Raw genomic sequence first — 16,692 nt, forward strand, 5'->3', positions numbered from 1 at the left:
CCACCACGAGATTATGAGGGATTGCTAATGAAGAGGAACCCTAAACTCCTTGCAAATATAAATGCTAAGTAATAATAAGATGAAAAATGAAGGCAATAACGTTGCTTCACATGATGTTTAAGAGCCCGGGATGAAAGGCGTGGTAAGAACAGCTATAATCTCTGCATTTTAAGTTCTGATCCTTCCTCTTCTGTTTCATCCTCTGTCTCTGAAATGCTTGATTAAGGCTCTTTTACACTTTATTTTACTTAATCTTTTTTTTTTTTTTTCCCTCCTACTTCTGGAAATACTTTATTATATCACTGGGGACAGTTTACTCTTTTGTTTCACTGGAAGAAAGCAGGCAATGCAGGGTTGCTTCAAAGAAGAACCAACCCAAATCCAGTGGGGATCTGGTAATAAAGAAGCCCCACTTTGTTTTCAAGCAGGGACACAAAATTATGCTGTAAATTATACAAAGCATGGGGGGGTAAGAAATGAAAGATGAATGCAAGTCAGAAATATTGGTCCCATGGCTGGTGGTGCAGGCTACAACTCCAGAGATTCATGGACTGAGATGATTTTAGACTGGAAGGGACTTTACAGAACTTTTAATCCAATCCCCTGCTTCAACCCTGGCATGTCTCCTGTAATGGTTCTTAAAATAATCCCCCATCATGGAGTTCACTGTCTCGGCATCATAGGGACTGATGGTCAGCTCAGGGTGGGATGTCCATTCTTACCTTGACCTGAAGTCATATTCTTTGCCTTTTTATCTATGGTTTCCAGTTCTTTCTTCATGGACATCACCGAGCACACTGGTTCCTTTTCTCAGGGATATTGAAGAATTGGATTGCTTTCCATGTGCTAACACCCATAACTCCTTCAATGACTCCTCAAATGATTTTTGAGGAGATTAATTCAGCCTCCTGGGAGCCTAGAAGAGGATGGGAGAAAGCAATTAGAGAAAAACAGAGGTGGAAACGAATGTGATTTTCTGACCAGAGGTGATAAACATGTTAGCAGGTGGAGAACGGCTAAGTGGCTGGAGAATGGTTTCTTAGCAGCAGACCTGGCCTGGCAGTGAGCTGGAAGGAAGGGAGAGGTGGGCAGGCTTAGGGACAGTGTGGGAAGGGCCCCTAAGATTGTTACCCAGATCATGTAGGCTGAAGGTCGCCCTTCCAGAGTACAGAGGGGTGATTAACTCCGCTCCGAGGGAGGCAGGAGGAGGTGATTGCTTTAATTATGTGGGCGGAGACAGATTAGTGGAATAATAGAGAGGGAGGGAGCAGGTTAGAATTACAGCTCTTTAAGAAGTTCAGGTAGAAAGGTGAGGGAAAGGCAGGAGGAGAAGGTTAAGGGAGAGCCAAGGCAGGAAAGAGCTTTCTGTGAAGCTTGGAAATTAAATTCATTATTCAAAAGCATGTGTGTGTGTTCTGTGGCAGTTTCCAGGGAAATCTTCTCCCTTCCACTCTGTACTTTCTTTATTGGATGTAATTTAGCTATGTTTATATGGGTTCCTTCCCCGCCCCCCCCCCCCCCATATATCTATATACGAATACTGCTTTTCTTTCACAACTACCTTAGTTAGCTAAGAATCCTCGAGTCTCCAAGAGGACTATGCAGCTGACGGGAAAAGGCTCATCTAGGGTTGTGATGGCAAATGTTTAACATTTGACTCTCCAGGAAAAACCACTGACCAATTCCTGTGGTGTAAAATACTCATTGTGAGCTACCAAACACAAGTGGAAGAAATGCACACCAGCCTGCCTTAACGTAGTCCCTGCACCATACCACACAGATAAAATAGACATAAACAAGGTCAAGAACATAGATAATAGCAAACCATAGAGAAAGCAATTAGTAAGTGTTGAATTTTGAGGATTATTAGCTTTTCTTTTAATATAATTTCTTTAATTGAAAGTTTATATAATTTAATTTTTACGAATGATTCCATTTAACAACTGGCTTGCAAAAGTCTGAAAGATCTGTTGATTCTATTGATAAGCTGGTTCAAGTTGACCTTAGCACACCACTGGGTACTTCTTCCTGTCTTCACTGGTGGGGCTGTGTGTTAGCTCACGAAATTGGACAGGGAGGGGCAAGAAGTAGGGGCAAACTGGTAGGTAGGGGAGTCTACAAGGATAAATGGAGAGAACCCATTTATTTTAACTCAGAGTGTTACTGTACACATGCCTATCTACGTTACATGTGTATACTAATTACAAATCACATACAGTCATAAAATAGATACTCTAAGGCTTAGACCTTAGCAACACTTAGCTAAGTTAAAGCGTCTCATGGTATATTTCATCTGTGTGTCTGTTTACAAACTCTATGATAAGTATGTATGCCTGTGCATGTATATAAGCTATGTACATAGCTTATACACAAATGTGTCTTTTATTTGGTACATAACTGTGTTTTAAAGATATGTTCCTGAATATATATGTGATTTTACATAGATATAGATATATTAGCATGACACATATACACACACATTTCCTACATAAATATATACAATGTTTATTATGTGGAGGAAGTTCATTACCTATAGGAAGTTGTTTGGACTACAGGCTTCAGCAAAACCACGACCTATTTGTCAACCATATGCTTCCTACCAGGAACCATGAAAATGAGAGAAGACCCCAAATCAGAAGCAACTTGTTCTTCCCTCCAAAAGTCTACAATTTAACAGAGGAAGCAAAGTTTATGTGAAAGAAAATCAACAAGTATACGATAAAACCTAGTAGTGGCTGTCACACATTAGGGCTGTCATCTGTGGCATGCATGGCCTCAGGTGACCCTCACAAGAAGCTTCCAGATAGGAACTCTTATTACTTCCAACTTAAGATGGGGTCACTGGTTCTAAGAGAATTCCATCAACTTGCTTAGGATCAAACAGGTAGTATGTGACCAAAGGATTTCACCAAAGGTCAGACTCAAGGACTGGAATAGGATCCATTATTTCTTTCTATAAGTTGAGGCAGGTGTATGATTCAGCCCTTGAGTGTTTCTGAGGCTCCAAAGAAGAAAAGCAGCTCATGAACGTCACAGAGAAACAGACATGTAGTAGCCTTGAAGTAGATTTGCAGAAATGTATAAAAAGAGTAGGAGTCAACAGGGGAGACTTTGATGATAATAAATACGTGTGTTGCATCTGATAATTTGTTGCACTTAGTGGAATGTTGAGGCTTATAGAAAAGTTTAAACCTGACTATAAGCTTGGCCCGTTTTAGCAATAATTTGCGATCATTTGGATAGAGAATGTCTGATATAAAAAACTTGGGAAATTAAAATATTCTAATCAAATTAATTAGCCCTGTCAATAGGATTATATGAGTGTTTAGACTACCTAAGAGAACAGTAGTTTGGAGAACACTCAAGAAATTTAGATGGGCCCATTTTCATGCTAACAATTTCTAAACTAATTGCAAATTATTCTTATCTAATCAGTGGAGCCTTAATGACCTCTCCCAGGCGACGGTTGGCCTATGTAGAGATTATATATAAATTTGATAATAATTAAGGGTTTAAAGAGAATCATTTTAAATATTCACTAATTTGGTAATTTTACTACAATTTTAAGGTGGTGTGTCTGAAAGAGAGAGTGAGATCAAACACATCTTAGACATACAGATTTAGTTCTGAAGTGGAAATCAGTTTTTGCATTTGTAACTTAAATGAACATAATCTCACTTTTCCTTTTTAACGCTTTCATATGGAAATTGCTTAGAACAGCCCAGCCCAGAGTAACAATAAACAACTACTTTGGACAAAGCCAAAGCTGTTGGCTTTGTCCAAATAGTGGGAAATCCCCTACATCTATAATGGTAGAACTAGCATTTATTGTTACTCTGAGCTGGGCTGTTCTAAGCACTTTACATAAATTAATATATTTGTCACTCTTACTCCATGAGAAGACATAATTATTATCCCCATTTTATCTCTGTGAAAACTGAGGTTAAGTGACTTACCAAAAGTCACATAGCTGTTAACTGGCAAACCCATGTAATGTTTCTCCAAAGTTCATGTTAGCTGCTAGGACAAAATGCCACATTATTCAGCTATGATATCATCATTACCATTGGTAATAGTTGGTAACAAAAAATACTGTTCACTTGGATGCCAGTCCCCACTGACTGGTGGTAGTTAGAAAAGCGGGCTGCACATTTTGAGTGTCTCTTTCTCCTAAATCCTCATGTCAATTCAGTGCCACCTTCTCTAAGAAAACTATCGTGGATACCTATCATGACCTCTTATTATAATCCCCATACATTTACAGTCTCATCACCAAATTCTTTCTCTCGTTTTTCTTCTATTCCCTTTGCCAGTGGTCTCAGGATTCTCCATTCTCAATTATGAATGTCTCTGCATCCCATTTACTTTCATTTGCCTCTTTCAGATGTTTATGGGCTGTTGCAAGTCTGTTCCAGGCATTTTCCAAAATCTTCCATGCCTTCCATTTTCCAAATCTTGCTGAAAATTCACCCTTCTTGATGTAGCTTTACCTGTTTCATTTGGGAATTATGTATCATGTTGTATCATGAGCTTTAATTCATGGTAAATATACTTTAACAACATAAATTGAATTCCAACTATGCACCAGACACGATGTACAACACCTAAGATACAAAGATTAAAAATAAAAAACAGAACATCCCTGGCCTCAAGGAGGAGTCCCTAATTAGACTGCGCATTAGACTCTTTGAGAGATTTTTAAAAATTCCTGATGCCCAGGCAGTGTTCCATACAATTAAATCAGAAGCTCTGAATGAGGGAGCCAGGCAGTAGCTTTTGGTTTTGGTTTCTAAATTTTCCAAATGATTCCAATGTGAAGCCAATTTGGAGAATCACTATGTTAAAAGACATGACATGAGTATATAGATAAATGATTAGTAATAGAAATGTGCACAAAATGCAGAGGTAACAGAGAGAAAATAGTGATAAACTCTCCTTTGGAAGAGGGTCTAATGGGATTTCTTAGGAGAGGAGCTAAGTTTGATTTAATGAGGAAGAGAGGAGACAACTTCAAGAACCCTAGGCATATTCATGTCGCCTAAACATAAAGTAGGGAATGGAGGGTGTCAGGAGAGGAAACTGAAGAGACAGTCAAGGGGCAGGTTGTGGATGCCCACCTATGCCGTTTTAAAGAGCTTACACTTGGGTTCTGGCTACTGGATGGGCTTTAAATGGTATCAAGCAGTATCAAGCAAAGAGAAAAGCCAATCATGCTTAGATAGATTTGAGTTGCAGTAGATAATGGCTGGGAAGAAATGAGTGTAGAGGTGGGAGAGCAGTTAGGAAGTGTTGCAGTATACCCAAGGGAATTGCAGGAGGTCTAGATAAGGACAGTAGCAACGATGGCAAAATAAATAAATAAATAATAATAGTAGTAGTAGTAGTAGTAACATAGTAATAGTAGTAATAATCATTAAAGATCCAGGATTCATTTGGAAGAGATTCCACACGATGGATTGATAATGGATTGGATATGAGTGAGTGGCAAGAGCGAAATAGAAAAATGAATAAAGAGAGAAAGTGAGAAGGGAATGCAATCACAGAGATTCTGTTTCTGCCTTGAGAATCCAGGTCTATATTAAACTCATTTGCCAAAAAGAGGATAGTTGAGGGGGGAAATATTTGGGGAGGAAACTGATTCCATTTTGGAAATGGAGGGAGGAGAGTGTGTATACAGGAGAGAGTCACTGACTGTGTGAAAAGGTACTAAGGAGGGTGAGGACAAAATATATCCACTGGTTTTGCACACGGGGGTTATTGGTGACTTTGACCATGTATATTCTAGCATGATGGAGATATAAACCTAAATGGAGTGATTTGAACAATGAAGGAAAGATGAAGAAGCTGAGCTAGCTAATTTATAATGTTGGAGACAGAGAAACAAGATGGTGGCTGGAGGGGAATGTGAAGTCATGAGACCATTTTTTTCGTTTAGTGGGTAATGCTATGGTATGTGTACCGATGGGAGTGAGGCAGTCGACAGGGAGATATTGATGTTGCAGAAGAGAGGGAAGAGGGATTATGCATAAGAAAAGCCCTTGAACAGATGAGAGGGGATAAGATCTGAGCCCATGCAGATGGGCTAGTGTTTGGTAGGAGAAGATGGGTTCAGAAGCAAATGAGCTGTGGACTTGATAATGAGAAATGGAGAGGTTCCTTGCCCATCTCCCATGCTGTTATTAAGTAGCAGTACTTGCCTCCTTACTACTTCCAGAAAGAGGACTTAGGGAAATTGGCAGTGGACATTGGGAGAATAAAAGATAGTGATATTTTACCAGGAGAACAACTACTGATGTTGCTGTTGCTATTGTCATCACTACTGGTATTTCAACTGGTGTTTATTAAATACCACTACGTGTCAGCAGCTGCACCAACTTCTTGAGATTTATTTCATTTAATCTTCACATCATACCAATGAGGGACATACTATTTCCCCACATTTTACAAATGAGAAAAAATGAGGCACATAGAGCCAAAAAAGAGGATGGTATTTCTGAAGTTAGGAGAAGAGTTTCAAGCTGGGTCCGGTTAATTGTGCCAAGTACTGCTGTAAGAACGAGAGACATTTTATTTGGCACAAAATTTCCTCCACAATCCTCAGCGCAGCCTTTCGTTGAGCGAGTACCATTGTTGAACAAAAGAATGATTAGGTAAGTTGTTACTCAATTCACCTGTCACAATACAGAGGGCTCAATCTCTTTATCTTTGTCTTGTGGTTATCTGCTGTGAGTGATCCCAGCCGATGACCCAAGGGGCTTGGACTTGGGCGATGAATGAAGGCCACAGTGAGGAAAGACAGACTGGGTTTGCCCTTTCTGTCATCTGGTGGGAGAGTGGCAACTTCAAGTTGTCCACAGCTCCTGAAAGCTTTGCACTGAAACATGATGGTAGAAAACGTTTTGACAACTGGATACAATTCAAATAGAACAAATGCATTCTATGTCCTCTTTTTACTCATATGTGTGACCAGTACAGAAAGGAAGTGAGGTATGTAGGAAAAAAATCAAACCAAACCAAATAAATATCTATTGAGTAAACGCTCATTGTATTTAAGTCCTATGATGAAAACATTTTGATAGTTTTTTTTTTTTGTTTCTTTTTTTTTTTTTTTTTTTGACTCTGGAGAGATAGATACTATTTCTCCCATTTTCTGGGGGAAAGATTGGTGGCAAGTCCTGAAGCTGGATAGTGGCAGAATATCCACAGTTACATCCAGGACCTAAAGATTCTGCTTTTCACTCTGTCTCTTTGCAGTTGTAGAAAGCTAGTGCATACTTCCCCTCTTCCTGCTCATCTTTTGCATAATGATGACATGTCAGTACCTTAATCTTAATTCCAAGAGTCTTTTGGAACGAACTCTTGGCATTGAACACGAGGAATGGCTTTCTGGGAACGTGTTTAACTCTTTTCTCCTTTTCTGAGGAGTATTCTGTCTGTCTTCCTTCCCATCTGTGCTGAGTTCTTCCCATATTCCCTGTTCAAAATATTCCCATTTCCTATCCCTGTCTACCCCCTTCCTTGAATACAAAGCTGTCAACCTGCCAGGGCTTTTCGAGAACTCAGTGAATAAATCAATTGTCATGAGGAGAGGCCATATTTTTTCCCTTGATGTCTTGAGATTAAAATCGCCTTTTATTTTATCTCATTTCCTTTAAAAGAAAACAAAACAAAATAAGTCCTTTATCGGATTTTCGTTCTGGGCAAGATCTTGGACAGACACACAGAAAGAAAAGAAAAAAGGAACCAGCCCATATTGAGTGGCTGCGGTCTTCAGTATTATAGATATGTAACCTCTTTTCTTCACGGCTCTATTGACTAGACATTACTGTGCCCATTATAAAGTAGGGATTGGTTTTCACAGTGATTCAGTAATAAATGAGCTAGCATTTTAACCAGGTCTGTGTAAGTCTATGTAGGCGTTCTCTGCACTATACTACCCTTCCTTCTTCAGAAGACTAAGAAAACATTTCTGTCTTCAGATATATCCAGAACTGGTAGTGAAGTGAGTCTCATATGTAACCATTATGCATAAATGAAAAATGACAGTCAAGGGTAATTGTGTTTTTTTTTTTTTTTAAGTTTATTTGAGAGAGAGAGAGAGAGAGAGAGAGACAGTGGCGGAGGACTAGAGAGATGGGAGTGAGGACGGAAGGTCCAAGGCAGGCTTTGTGCTGACAACAGAGAGCTGGAGTGGGGCTCAAATTCACGAACTGTGAGATCATGACCTGAGCCGAAGTTGGACACTTAACCAACTGAGCCACCAGGCACCCCAATGGTAATTGTTAATTGTCCAGGTATTGAAGGCAAGAGGACCAGAACATGAATTCTGGCTCTGCCACCTTTTGGCATGTACTGAACCATTTTCTAAATGTCTCTGAGTCTCAGAGTCCTCATTTTTAGATGGAGATAAAATGTGTCTAGTGTATTTATTAGGTAAATTAAATTAGAAAACTCATGTGAGATATTTAGACCAGTTCCTTATGTTTTAAGCCTTCAATTTGTTATTACTAATATTGATGGTGCAAAAAGGATGAATGCAAAGTGCTAGAGAAACCAAGAGCTCAGGGTCACTGATGTTCCCTGGGGAATTGCAGGGAACTACTTCACAAAGAAGATCACATTTGAATTAGATATGGATGAGTGAGTGAAGGTTTCCAAAGGCATGAAAAGTCACCATGGCCAGGTGGGCCTGGAGGGTGGCCCACACAGTAGGGCCTCAAACATCTTGCAGAAGTGTTTAGACTTCATTGTATGGATTACCAAAGGAGACCCTCAGAAATCTTTGAGAGAGTGATGTGATGCTATTGGTTTTAACATCGCTATGGCTACTGTGTGATGCATGGTCTGGAAGCCCCACGAGTCTTCTCTCCTTATTCTTCATCTCCAGTGCATAGTCACACCCCTGGGTCCTGGACATCTCAAGCTATGAAATCACATTTTGAGGGCATGGGGGAAGAGTGGGGAGAAATATAGAGATAAAGCAAAAACAATCAGAGAGAGAGAAAAAAAAAAAAAACAGGCCCCAGGAGACCCAACAGAGATGCCCTCACTGTTCTAACATGGAGAAAATGAGAAAAACAAGAAGCACATTACAAACAAGAACATGTGTCTGCATTTATTAACATTTCCAACGTGGATTTAATTTTCGGTGTGCATCCCGCCTACACAAAGCCCGGTGCGTTTCATCTAACCTCTTGTTAAGTTTCGTGCAAGCCATATTTTTAACGTGTCCTCTGGGGGAAATCTTCAAACAGATTCTATAATCTCACTTGTAAATGACTGTCTTTCAAATGCTGTTTATATTCATTCTTTTGCCAGCCCCACCCCCAAACATGCACACTATCATCTGAACCCCTTGCTTTCTACAGTGAGAAATGAATTACCAGCACCTTGGTGGAGTTGAAGCAGAGTATGTGGGCTTTGGAGTCAGGCACATCTGCTTTAGTTCCTGGCTCTACCACTTACTTGACAAGTTGTCTCCTTTCTGAGGCAAGAGGCTGCCATTTATAAAACTTGGCTAATGATAGAAACTTCTTCATTTTGCTGTTGCAGCTTAAATGAGATAATGTCTCCAGAGCTCTTAGCACATTCTGGGGACGTACCAAACACTCAGTGAATCATGTGGTTATTCTCAATTCCTTCCTCACCATACTTATTATTATTACCAACCTCTAGAACTTAGTTTAAGCACTGGTTCCACCATTTATTTAACTACATTCCTTAATGCAACACCAATTCCAAGCAATGTACATGTTTTTTTTTTTGTTTTTTCCTTTAGTACTTTCAGCTACTAATGAGGTAAGCGTTATGACTGTCCTCATTTTACAGATGGGAAGTGTGAGGAACAGACAGGTGGAATAATTTGACAAGGCCACATGACTAATACCTGGTTGGATTAATTTGAGACCCAGGAAGTGAGGTTCCAGGGCCTATTTTGACCATCCCACTTCACTTGTCCCAAGAAATAACTTGACCGCAAGCATGTTGCATGGTTCCCTGGGCTCAGCTGGCTTGTCATATTAATTTCTTTCTAATACCTGGTTGTATTAACTTCAGACCCAGGAAGTGAGGTTCCAGGGCCTATTTTGACCATCCCACTTCACTTGTCCCAAGAAATAACTTGACCGCAAGCATGTTGCATGGTTCCCTGGGCTTAGCTGGCTTGTCATATTAATTTCTTTCACCCCTACCTTCTGATCCAGAAGGCAAATAGGGTCTCTGCAGTTTGAGAAGACAAAGAGAAGAATAAAAGTCAAATTAATAAGATAATGCAAGGTGTGAATAAGGTGAGTGTAATTACCGTCATTGCAGAACTAACAACCAGCCCCACTGTTTCTGGGGTGTGATAAGGAAATAAGAAGTAGGGGAAGTTAGTAGCAAGTTCTTTGCCCTCAAAGAACTTTAAATCCAGTAAAAGAAATGACATACATTAATGATATAATTCATATCTATGGATGAAACTTAAGAGGTAATGCTCAACCTGAGAGAAATGATATTTATTTCCATATGGCAGCAAATGTATGATGATCATGGAACATTGTTAGAAGGGATGATTTAAGCTCTACCAGCAAATATGAGTAGAATGTATTTCATAATATTCCCCATTCCTAACCCACGTGAAAATGAATACAGATGTTGAAAAGAGATAGTCTTAGGACACATGTGTGCATTTGCACTTTATACAGGTGGAAGAAAATACGTGCAGCTCATCCCAGGAGAGTATGCAAATAGTACCTCTGTGCCAAGTTAGCCCACATCATGCTTTACGTAGATGGTAGAAACAAAATGGAAGTCAAGCCAAGTGCTCATCCAACCTGAGAACTGCTCCCTGAATCCGTTTTTGAATAAAAACATCCATCCAGAGGGAAAATAGGCCACATGCAGAATGTTAAGTCTGATAGGACAAGAAATTCGGGTTTTTTATGAAGATCGGGTAAGATAAGTGTTGGTATGGTCTCTTGGGAATCACGTGTGTTGGATTATTACTGCCTCTGCTACTGTCAGCCTCACTCATTCCAAACACCAGTACCCGAAACAGTCAAGGGCCAACACATAAGCTCAGAAAGACCTGAAGATGCCATTGATACCACAGGGGGTTTGCTTCATTGGTTCTAGGGGCCCATCCCTGGGCATGGGATTCTGTGGGGGCTAAGGGGGAGGGGAGAAGTTGCGGATTCGGGGCAAAGATGGGAAAGCTGCCCTGGAACAGTGTCTCAACCTTCCTGCAGCCCTTGTTCCCCATGGATAGAAATTAAAATCTTACCAAATTCATTGCCATCATTTGAGAGTTCAAAGTAAGTACCGCACTTCTGCCATCAGAAAAGAAAGACAACAACTAAAATTTAACAAAGAGGCTATATATAAACCATGAAAATGGCAATTTCATATACTTTTTTCAAACTGCACATACACAGACTCTCCCTCAACTGCAACAAACGCTCTCTCCCTTCCGTTCTCTCTCACTGTCCCTCTCCCTCTCTCTCCCTCTCCTCACTCTCTCTTAGATGCATCTCATGTTCCCTCTCCCTTTCTCTCCTTTTCTCTCTTCTTCTCCCTCTCACTCTGCCTCCTTCTCTCCCTCCCTGTCTCTCTTCTTCCTCTCCCCCTTCTCTCTCCCTCTCCCCCTTCTCTCTTCCTCTCTTCTTTTCTCTCTCCTCTCCTCTCTCCCCTTCTCTCTCCCTTACTCTCTCTGTTTCTCCCTCTCTCCGCATTAGGTTCTCTCCCTCTTTCTCTCTCCTTATCCATCTATCTCCCTCTCTCTCTCCCTCTTTCTTGCTCTCTCCCTCTTCTGTTCCCTCTCTCTCTTTCTCCCTTTACCTTTCCCTCTCTTTCCCTTCCTCCCTCTCTTAGCTCCCTCTATGTCTCTGTCTCTGTCTCTGTTTCTGTCTTTCTAACTCACCTTGTCTCCTGGTGCTGACGGAGGAGAAGTGACTGTGGAGAATTTGTCAACTAGAATGTAAACTAAGGCAAGCAAAGCCAAAATCAACAGAAGAAATTAGAAAAGAGATCAGTCTGAGGCTAGTCAGTGTAGGAATAAATAATTTTCTATAAGCTGGTGAATCCTTAGATCTTTGCTGCATTAGAAAAAGGGTAATTAGCAGTGCTCATGACCATCAGGTGCTAAGATAAAGTACACTATGTCCAAAACTTTCTACTTAAGAAAACAGTGGTGGTAACAGTGGTAAGGGCTTGGCTAGATCTCAGATCTCCAGATTCCTGCATGTCTCCCATAATCTCTTAGCAAGCTGGAAAATTTATTATTATTATCATTCAGTTACTCATCTTGGATCCTAATTTCCTATATTTTTATTTGCATATTTCCCCCATTTGGAGTGTGTGTTTGTGTGTGTGTGTGTGTGTGTGTGTGTGTGTGTCCTCTAAGCCAAGATCCAAGATTTTGGTGTTTGGAATCTGAGTGTGCACTTATTGCTGGGTAAATATGTGTTTAAGTCCTTTAACTGTCCAAGACATAGTTGGAGATACTTATAATAAAACTTACAGCCCAAGATTACTGTGGTAAATTAAAGAATTTGATCTTCCTTAGAAAAGTGTCTTAATCCAGGTGAGTGGCAATAGCATAGTGGTTCAAAACAAAGGACTAGATAGTCACAGAGTTGGAATTTCTGCCGTTTGGAAGATGTGTAACTTTGAGCAAGTTGTTTACCCTGTTTTGCCTCATTTTCCTTATCAGATGTAGAAATGGCAAAGCCCACTTCTTGGAGTTGCTTTGAGGACTCCGTTAAGCAATATATGCATATTCTCGTTCCTCAGTCACTGTTTGCCATCATTATCGATATATTAACTAAATGTGAAAACAATATTCCTAGTGATAATGAATAACTTAATTTACCTGTAAACTCAAGGAGGGCAGTAGCTAAACCTTTTAATTTTGTATCCATCAGATGATATATAAGCTTAATTAAATTGAATACAGTTAGTACATAATGTGTAGTAGATTAAAAGAAACAAAGATAGTTGATGAAAGTGATGTGTGTCATTCCACCACAACCTCATTTCAATTAAGGAGGGACACACTATGTGGCCACCTAACCCAAGCTAATGCCTCTAGACTTAGCCTCAATAATCTCTCCAGGTTGCATGACTCAGGAGGACCTTTGGGGAAGAGGAGAGTCTTGGCAAAACCTGCTGAGGAAGCAGGAAAGGTGGGGAGCAAGGGATTATCTTCCCACATTCCTTCTTTGTTCTAGGAATCTCCCAGTCTAAAAGTAACCCAATCTTTTGGAATATTGGCCAACCCTATAAACAGTAAAATAGCCAAAGACAGTGGAAAACCAAGACATTACCAAGCATAGAAACTATTACACTAGGGGCCAGGGTTGTTTTCTTAGGGACCCTGATCTCTAGTGATCATGTGCAATATGGCCTGTTTGTCTGAAAGGGCATTTTGGGGGAACTGTCCAGCATCCATGAGTTTAATTAGTTTCTCAAAGAAATCCATGACCTGACACCTATAAAGATCTCTTTAAAGAGAGTCAGTTCCCTATGAATAGCAGTAGACTGTTAGGGCTCTAAGCCTGCCTTATTTTTAGCAGGAAGCATGATCTGAACATGGGATATGTAATGTACTCTTTAGAAGTAGATTGTGATTGCATAGTTTGTTCTTCCAAGAGATTATAATACGTTCTTACGAAACATGACCAGTATTAGCAAGAGACCTGCCATTTCGTGTATGAATTTCGACATTCCAGAGAAGGATGAAGAGCGCTTCCCTGGAAATTCTGAGGTCTGCATATTCTTCCTGACCTCGCCCTGAAAGCACACAGACTAACGTAACGGACCTTCTCCACTGTGGTGATCGTAAAGTGCTTCACACAGTAAGGGGTTGGTGTAGTGAGCTATTTGTACTAAATAATGGGGAAAATGGCAGAGGCCACTCCATTCTGTCTCATATTTAGCAACAGAAGCAGGGACTGGACAGTGGCTCACTTCGAACCTGTATGCTGGATTGGACTTGCCTTGGTGTTTTCTTTAGAAAGAAAATGGGGGGTGATAGTGATTATTCTGGAAAGTTTCTTAGCTTATGGGCACTTTTTTCTGTAGGACTAGAGATCATTGTTTATAGGAGAAATGGGGACAAATGAGCACACCCCCCTAATTATAATATTGTAAGAGCTAACCTTTGCTGAGCCTTTCTCAGACCTGTCCACTATGCTGTGTCCTTGACTTTCAGTATATCACTAAGTCCTCACAAGACCTTTCTGAAGTACATATTTTCTAACCTTTTCTTTTACAGAGGAGATTTGCAATATTTAAAGAAAAATTATTCTAAAATCACAAAGCTAGCCAGCAGTGGAGCCAAGATTCAAATCCAGACTATCAGGCTTCTAAGTCTACTCTCTCATAGTGTTTACTGTATCCAGGCTTTGTATTTTTAATAAATCTTTAAATTATAAAGGTATTATATATTTATTCTAGAATATTGGGGGAAAATCAGACAATTATTATATGAGCCACCCCTATATAATCTTAACAGAACACAGTTCCCATTAATAAAAGTAATACAGTATATTATTAGCATAGGTGTTTACGACTTTCTTCCTGTTATTTCAGGCAGTAGGCATTTGATCCTTGTAAAAATCATAGCTTTCTTTCTGTTAGACATGACTCGGCAGAGCTTCAGTGGCTATGTCTCAGCTTCTAGTGTTTCTCTTCTGGGTTGTCACATGACACTCCCTGACTTTCATCTCTCTGCTCACTTGTACACCGTTTTATAATGTGAACTCTGTGAGATAAAGGGCCTTGTTTCCTTTCCACCATATTTCTAGAACCTAGTACAGTTTCTGGCACACAGTAGGTACTCAGTAGTGTTTGCTGAGTAAATGCAATATTGGGTGAGACATGAGGATTCCCATTCAGAAGTCAGGAGAAGCAAAATGATTGAGGAGAGAAGGCTTACTTATGGCTAGTAAATAGAATAGGGCATCGTGCCAATCCTAATTCTTAACCACATGCTTTTCTCCCACTCAGCTCCGTTCTCCCTGTAATGTAATTGGCTCTGTGCACGGGGCCAGCACGGCTCTGCATAAAGCTGTATCAGTGTACCACACCCAGTAAATGGATCTGAGTCCTGGTACTTAAGGGAAAATATGCAGCGTTGAAAGAATGGCCTCCTATTTATCTTTTTGAGGGCTCCATTTTTGGAAATGCTAACAAGAAGAAAATAAATTACTCCAACACAACCACCGGGAGGAGAAACCTTTCCTTTGTTCCAAAGAGTGGACTTTGTTCCACTTAACATATAGAATTCATGTTGGCGTCCCGGCTGCAGCCCCCTCTATGATCTTGAGCGTGTTAACAGCTTCTCCAGAACTCAGGCATGCACATCTATGATATGTTCGAGTTGGACCAGATGATCCCTAAGTCCCATTATGTTTTAACATTATAATTCTGAGCATATTTGGTACCCTCCTCTACCCTAAGACAGACATGTCTTTGGGGATGGAGAGGAAGCCCATTGGGTACCATTAGTGACAGATGAGCATAAATCCAGGATTGCAGTTTGGTTTTCAGATGAGTAGAAGAGAAAGCATGCAAAAATAAACCCTTTTGCCAAGTTAAAAAATTAAACATTTTAAAGAACAAAATCTGTCACCTTTTCCCTTGCAAAAGGCAACACTAGGCCTGAAGATAATGTGAGCAAAAATAAATATGTGGAAAAGTTCTTTTGCTGCTGCTTCTAGCAGTTTTCTGATCTCTTTCTCTCACTTTGCACTGACTGTCAAATGGTCTATCAAGAGGTTAGTTTGTAATTAAACTCAGCTCTAATTGCTGGAACAAGTTACTAATTGTGTTCTTAAATCCTTTTATTCTATACCCTAGAAACCAGTGCATTCTAGCCTTTAAATGCTAGTGGTTTGAGAGAATCACATAAGTACAGCTTTTAGCAGAAATTTTGCTCATTTGAAGCTTTTACCCAGAGCATCAATCAAGAAAACTAAAAAACATGAAACCAATTGGTGAAGGGAATAATCCTCCCTCCACGACAATAACAAAAAATAAATTTGAGGAAATGCTCTGCCTTCTCTCCTTCTGAATTATAGATAGTTCCATGTTTAATTATTGGTTTATATACTAAGACCTGTATTCAGGAATCTGTCCATTTTTAAGTGGGGCTTCATATCTTTAAAGGGTCATTCGGGTGCTTTTGAGGTATGGAAGATCTTTTGAAACCATCCAAATCCATTAAATGAGTCATTGCATTTGGAAAAAGAATGTGAGCAACCTGGGTGTCAGTTTTAATTTGTGTTTGAGTGATGCAGAGTAAACCAAACAATGGATTCCAAGGAGTAGAACTCGGAAAAACAACAGAGAAAAGACATTAACTGTGACATAGCAACTGTGTGGTCTATGTAATGCTGGTGGAGGCTAGTGACTCAAGAATTTTTAAATTACTGTATCTGGACAGCGTGCTGGGTACTTTGGGTTATGTCTCAGCCTCCAATTCCCCACTCCTCTCCCTAAGAACTCCTTGAGTTTTAAGTGGCAATAGCCCTACCCCCAGTCTCCATGGCTTCAGGTGATTAGAGTAACCTTGTCCACTCCTAGTTCCTGGCCATGGGAAAGTAGTCACTGGGCCAAGGATGAGTCCTTCACCCACCCAATTCAGGCCGATGAAGGCAATGGAAACATATTTCCATACATCCCTCTGTGTTATCTGAGAAATCCATGCTT

The sequence above is a fragment of the Puma concolor genome, chromosome D4, assembly GCF_028749965.1.
Source record: "Puma concolor isolate L17-30 chromosome D4, mPumCon1.1.hap2, whole genome shotgun sequence".
Taxonomy (NCBI): Eukaryota; Metazoa; Chordata; class Mammalia; order Carnivora; family Felidae; genus Puma; species Puma concolor.